Source organism: Aythya marila (genome assembly GCF_965140915.1).
Source record: "Aythya marila genome assembly, contig: HAP1_HAP1_SCAFFOLD_360, whole genome shotgun sequence".
NCBI classification, from domain to species: Eukaryota; Metazoa; Chordata; class Aves; order Anseriformes; family Anatidae; genus Aythya; species Aythya marila.
Window position 1 is genome coordinate 42,604 of NW_028137474.1, and position 6,964 is coordinate 49,567.

General features: G+C 42.4%; 1 pseudogene across 1 annotated transcript; it reads right to left on the reverse strand.

The window, feature by feature from the left end:
* Positions 1–3,149: 3,149 nt before the first annotated feature.
* On the reverse strand, positions 3,150–6,637 carry LOC309890794 (zinc finger CCCH domain-containing protein 11A-like; annotated as a pseudogene). Its single transcript has 7 exons — positions 6,584–6,637; positions 6,264–6,383; positions 5,360–5,483; positions 4,727–4,929; positions 3,934–4,053; positions 3,316–3,396; positions 3,150–3,199 (listed from the first exon to the last, which is right to left on the reverse strand). The product of its transcript is annotated as a zinc finger CCCH domain-containing protein 11A-like (transcript).
* Between the last annotated feature and the right edge of the window lie 327 nt (positions 6,638–6,964).

Genomic DNA, 6,964 nt, shown 5'->3' on the forward strand with positions numbered 1-6,964 from the left:
TTACAGAGTTGTCTGGAAATGCTGCTGGTGATAGGATTTAGACTGCACTGCAGCTCCTACCAGCTGCTGAAGGGTAAGAACACACTCAAGAGGGTGGCACACGGTGAGTAACAAAACTTGTCAGAATTATCAGAAATTGTACGAATGTATGTGTGTCTTCACAGAGGACTCACCTGTACATCAGGTCCAGAGGAAAGTTTAGGAAAAGGCCGGTTCAATTCCACTGCCTTCTTTTCTTCTTTTTCAGGTGCTTTAAAAAAAGACAAAAAAAAGTGTTGTCAACGGCAGAAATAAAGAAAGCTGGGTACTTGTTTCCTTTGTGCATTTATTTCCTTGTGTCCCATGAGAGAGAGAGAGAAAGGCTACAATGTGCAAGCCATTCAGCATTTATCCATGAAGCAGATCCTGAGCAAACTGAACTTGCTCAATATGGGAAGCACCTCACTGGGGCAGGCATTAAAGCATCTTATTACCTGTTAGTTTTGTGCTCCATAAAGATTTCTGCTCTGCTGGGGCAGGTCCGGGTTGTGCTGAGGGAGCTGGCACATCTCCTTCACTCTGCTGCATCCGCAGAGCTTTCTCACGCTTTATTTCTTCCAAGGTTTTAACACGCACTTCTCCTTCTGGCTTGACTTTTCCTGCCGGCTCCTTCGCCTGCCCTTTGCTGGGCCCGGACAGAGCGAGCTGCTTCTTGGACTCACCCTGAATTTCGCTCTTGCTATGGCATTCTCCTGCTTTTTTCTTCTCTTCTACCAAGCGATTATTCTTTTTTTCAGACAAGGCTTCAGAGAAAGTTTGGATGCGACCTGCACGAGCAGCTCTTGCCCCTGCGCTGGAATCTTCAGTTTTACCGTGCCCTTCAGCCTCGGCTTTGGCTTGAGTTTCACATCTCTGAAGAGCTTTCTCACGACGGATTTCCTCCAGTGTTTTCACATGGATCTCTCCCATCGGCTTAGCAGCCTTCCCTGTCATCATCAAGAAATGAGGAGAAGCACCAACATTTAAAGAGAGTCCAGCAATATTTTAAGTCTCCAAAATTTGTCAGAGCACTAAGGAAAACTCATCTTGAGCGTTCCCAATAATGCATCTTAGAACAATATCCTTAGAACAACATTCTCCTCCTCCTCTGAGCCACTTGTATTTTGAAGACCAGCCCTATCCAGAGAGAACTGCTACACAGAAATGCTGCTTTACTTTATTACTTTTTCAGACTGCATTTCAAATTCCTGCTCCTGGCAGTGGTTCTATTCTAATTGTACGTAACGGTTCACAGAAGCAGCTAAAAACCTCGACAAGGCACAAGTAGAAAATAAACACACACCTAGAGCCAGAGTTCTGATAGTGGCTGTCAGAAGAGCTTCAGCACTCAAGCAAGAGGCGTCAGTTCTTTGTTTTCGTTTAAATTAGTTTGTAGGGATGTATGAAAGCAGTCCAAGTTCATGGAAAGGAAGGAGGAGAAAGCATATTTAATATCTAGCTGTTACCTCTCTCAGTACTGGTCTGTTTAGGAGGTAATCCCAGCCTGTCCTTCAGAGACTTGGGAACTCGAACTGCAAAACAGAAAAAGAACGAATTAGGGAGGCTGCATAATGTCAACTTCAGGTTCACATTTCAAAACAAGACAGGAAAGGTAACTTTGAATCCCAGTGATTACGACCTCAGCCAACATGCAAAAAGAAACATCACTGGAAAAGGACAAACAGAAAGACTAAATACGAAACCCAGGAATCCAATCCAGATGCCCGTTTAGTACCTGTCTGTCTCTTGGGTGCTTTGTCAGCATTTCCCGGAGCCTCTACCTTCTTCCCCAGCCTTTCAGCAAGGCTGCGCTTCACTGGAAGGCTGCCTACATCATCTTCAGAGAAAACAAGGAATATTGTAAGAACTTTTCTTTGCAGGAAGGTTTGAGAACAGTCAACAATAAGCTTCTCTTTTTCAAGCATATTTTCATAGAATTGCCTTTCAGCTGCTAAATGATTTTTTTTTTTTTTTTCCGTTTCTGCCGTCAACACAGATCTCCACTGCAATGTATTTTCCTTTCATACATCACAAATACTCTTTAATGCAGTCATATATAGAAGGCAGCACCTATGTAACAGCTCGTAAAAAGTTCTCACCCACGGAGGCTTTCCGTTTTCCTTGTCTATCAGCAAGATCTACTCGAATCACAGGTTCCTCCCCTAAAACAAAAGGGAATTTTTTTTTCTATTTCACAGAAACCAGTAGCCAACAGAAATATTATCCTGTTAGCCCATGTCCAAAAAACCCTAGTCAGACACTGTTTTGACAGCTAAACCACACAAACTCATATTTTAACTATAATTAACATGGAAAAAAAATATTAATAGTCTCAGTGCTTGCTTCAAATTCCAGCTGAGATAGTAGAGAGTGAATCTGAGTCTGCTTGACACCTATACTTTGTGCAGAACAAAGCTGCATAAGCAAGCAGAATATTCTTAGGTGCAAATGCTGAGAAATATTCCTTTCTAAGGTGAATGTCTACGAGTAAAAGTACTTCCACACTTTTTTCCCTTTAAAAGGCATTTGCACAGCTCTAAACAATTTATACACAAACTCCTGTCATACTGTGTCCACACCTGCCACTGTACGCCTCTTTAATGCTTCAGAAATTGCTTCTTATATAGCACTGGCTCCTACAGCTCGCTCTTCTCGTTACTCTTCTGTTTTTCAGTTACCCCCCTATTGGCATACTGACACTTTTTTTTTTCTCCTGCCACTGCACTTAACCTGAGCACCAAATCTTTCCAGTACAACCAGGGACTTTAAGCATAAAAGCACGTTTTGAACAGAAGGCAGCACCAGAAGGCTAACATGGGTGAATTGTTTTAATTATTGCTTAACCCTCCAGTTTAGGAGTAATGAAATCAAAACAAAAGCATTCATTATTACCTTTCTTGGAAGACACTGTCACAGTTCTCACCCCTGTCCGGACATTTTCCTCTTCTGGAGCAGGAAAAATCATAGAATCAACGGGACGAAGAGAAGATCTTGAAGAACCTTCTGTTCAGAGCAACCAAAACGTAAGGAAGTTTACCCAACATAAAAAACTATCACAAAGAACAAAAAACTGTAAATGATTTGTTACTGTCAAAAATACAGCAGGCAGAGCATGTAAAGAAGAGAGGTGACTAATTTGCCTCTGATTGCCCTTTGAACTCCCATTTAGAATACCAGCTGGCTGAGAATCAGGTTGCTTTATGCCCCCGGCTAAAAATGGAAGTCTGTCCCTCAAGCAGCTCCCAGTCACCATCACCTGCCGTGAACAGGATAAGAAAGTAGGCAATATTAACTCACCACCGTGTCTCTTATTTTTTTCCTTCATCTTCTGCCATTTGATTTCCTCAAGTGTTTTTATTCCAAAATTCAGATTGCCCTCTGAAAACAGGAAACAGTTCATGAGACAAGCTTAGAGGCACTCACTGAGGACCACAGGTCCTCAGGCTTCTTAGCACTCAGGAACTTTCTAAAGTATTTCGAATAAAGCCTGTCAACACTCCTCACAAGTGAAAGAGCCATAGAACCAATGGCATTTTGCCCCTCCTTTCATCCTTCAGGGTTCAAAATGTAGTTTTAATTTTAATCCATTTACACGATATTAGATCCATATTTTAATCCATTTACACGATATTAGATCCCTCTATCGTTAGATATGGCTTATCAACAGTGGTTGCAAGGCTGCACGTGCAGCCATTTAAACTCCATGCTGTGGCCCTGTTTTGTTCTCCAAAAGTAAAGAAAAGGAGTTCACCTTTCTGACCCAATGGGCACATGATGGTATTAATGGCAGAAATGAGATCATGGAAATAACCGACTCCATTCAGCACCCCTACATTTTGTTGTGTTTTTACACCACGCTGCTTTTGACTTAACTGTCAAGTTCTTCTGATTTATCCTACTAAGGTGCTGGCATACCTTGTTTAGTAGTAATAGAACTGCCTTTCCGAGTGGAAATCACCCGTAATCCATTTTTGCCTTCCGCAGCTGGATGCTGGACGGGAGTTCTAGTTTCTTCTCCTTCCTCAGAAAGTTGGTCTGAAGGGGAAAAATCGATTCAGTTATGCATAGACCAGGTTGGTCATGATTACGTAGCTCATGCAGTGACACTTCAGCCCATGGTTCATATAAAAAACTTTGTTGCTGTTTTTTTGTTTGTTTGTTTGTTTGTTTGTTTTTAAACAGCTACACTGACCTGATGAACTCCTAAGTAGAATACACTAGGACAAAACATCTAGGACTCTAGATTCTCTTTGCAGCTTTAACTACTACACAACACATTGCTCTTCAGACAGAAAAAAGAAATTTCCTTCCTAGTTTCACATAGAACTTTACACAAAAGACCAGCTAAAGCCAGGAGTGGTTCTAAGCTTTCCTCCAACGTTTCAGCTTCTGTCCACTGACTGCCAGACAAAGCCACCAGTGACCTGGCCAGACTGCCTGCCCTATCGCTAGTCAGACCTCAGGTCATCTGTGATTTATACATTCATTTACAGCAAAGATTCCTTCCAAGAACCAAAGATTTAACACATTCATTTACAGCACAAATTCCTTCAAGAACCAAAGATTTAACACATTCATTTACAGCACAAATTCCTTCAAGAACCAAAGATTTAACACATTCATTTACAGCACAAATTCCTTCCAAGAACCAAAGATTTACACATTCATTTACAGCACAAATTCCTTCCAAGAACCAAAACATGCTCACCATCATCATCTTCATCATCATCTGCAGCATTGATTACAACTGGAGGGTGTGTAGGGCTTGGGACATTTTCAGAGTTTTCCACTTTCGTCACCCCCTTAGCTGTGGAGAGGGATTTGACTGGACAGAAAGTTTGTTTTGCTGCAGTGACATCTGAGCCACTTTCAGATCATCGTCCGCGGACTCAGGCGGACTTGGCAGTGTAGCTAGAGGAAGAGGAGGATCATCGGTAATATGGCAGTTTAAAACTTTGACCACAATGCAAAGAGATGGTAGCAAAGGCAGATAACCCGCACAGACAACGAATTCAGCATCTCCTTTTGCCCATCCCATCACTGCTTACACCGTGAACAATGATTTCCCTTCCAACAACAACACATCTCCCTACCACCCAGCAAAAGAGGAAACAACAGGAAGCAAACTGCAAGGCAAACATCACACAAAGCAAAGAGAAGCTGAGCACGAAAGCAGAAAACAAACACCAGCAGTACACTCGGTGCAGTACACCTATGACTGCAGACCTTTTCCTGCCCTCACAAATGAACAGTTACCTGACGCCCCCTACAGGATTGGCACCCACTAAGTAATACTCAAAATTAATTCTTCAGCGCTTAAAGAAAAAGGACCTAAACTCACTCTTGCTTGGTGGTAAGAATTGTCCATCGATGTAACGTCCCTTTGCATGATGAAAAGCACAGTTGGCTTTCTGACAGCCTCCCGGCTGGTTCTCCCAGTAGCAAGGAATCTCACTGCGCTTTTTCTGAAGACAGAAAGAAAGAAAAGCTCGTGATAACATGCACCTGAGGCTTGCAAAGAGATGCACAGCTCCAGATCGTGACAGCTGTCACAACACAGTGCTGAAACATCATTCCAAAGGTCAGTTTCTCAGTTAAGTGTAGTATTTCTGGGCATATTCACAAAGTTTGCATAAGCTGTAACCACTATGCACATTTAGTTTGGTCATCACTCAGTTTGAGAAGACAGGCACTCTCAGACATCAGTTGAGGGTGGCTTAAACTAATACACCTAGGATTATACTAGGATTATTCAGAGGGAAAAAGAACATCTGAAATTGCCTAGGTTAACCCTGTCTAGAACTACTTCTTGGAGACTTAGTTCTGCTGCACCTTTAACTTTCCCCACTTCCTACCCCAGGCAGCTACAACAGCGTTATCTGAAGGACTGTGGGTCAGAAGACACCTGATAGTTCATTATCAAGCCTGCTCCCATGAGGATAGAACAGCCTGTTTATTACCCCCCTGCTCCAGCAGGTTTTAGCAGTCTATTTAACAGCTATTCTGCATCTCTTGAGAAAACTGTCAGCATCTAATAAAAAAAAAATAAACAAATATCTTGCTAAGACATACCTAAGGCATTGATTTTATTTCCCTCTGCTTCCTCCCACCCCCCCTCTTGGTAACAGAAACCAGTATGATTTTGAAGCAAACAAATCTATCCTGCAAAAGCACAATCAGTACACCTACGGCACTGAAAAATGCTTTTGTGGATTTATTTTGAGAACACATTGTTAGGCACTCACGTCAATTTCCATGTGTCTGAATCGGCAGACATTCCTGAAACAACGACCCTCCTGCCACAGCTTGCAGACCGTCTCATTGCCCAGAGCAGCTTCGCAGTGGCGGTAGGCACATTTGTCTCCCTGGAACCAAAAGGAAACCAACAAGGAAAATAGAGTACAGCCTCAAAAATGGCCATGCTGCTGCCTAATGGTGCTACAACTGAATTCACAATCTATCTGGTTCTCAAGTTAACCAAAGACCAGTGTGCTTCCTCCTCCTAATCTACTCCTTCCTGAAAAAAAGGGGGAAAAAAAGCAAAGCAAAGGAATGCCAGCCATACCTTGCTACAGGTAGAATAGAAATAGAAGTAGCAATCGTCTCCTTGTTTAGACATGCCGACGAGTTCTGCTAACAAGCTCGGGTTCTCTCCACAGGGACTTCCTCTGCTCTTGGAGAGAGCTGTCTTCACCCTTGCTTGGGCTGAAAGTCTTCTACTGGCTTGTGATCAGTGAAATCTTCTTTTTAAAAGTAACCCGAAAGAAAGTAACAAGTGAAAAATAATGAGGAACGAACATTTTTCCAGCTTTCTTCAGTTAATCAAATCAAGTTATCAGTCTCTCAAAGAGAGCAAAGCCTTGAAATCAGCTGTTACATGAACTAACTAAATATTAAAGTTCTGTAAAGCTGCCAGGAGCTTTGTCAGCAAGCGTTCTCTTCCACA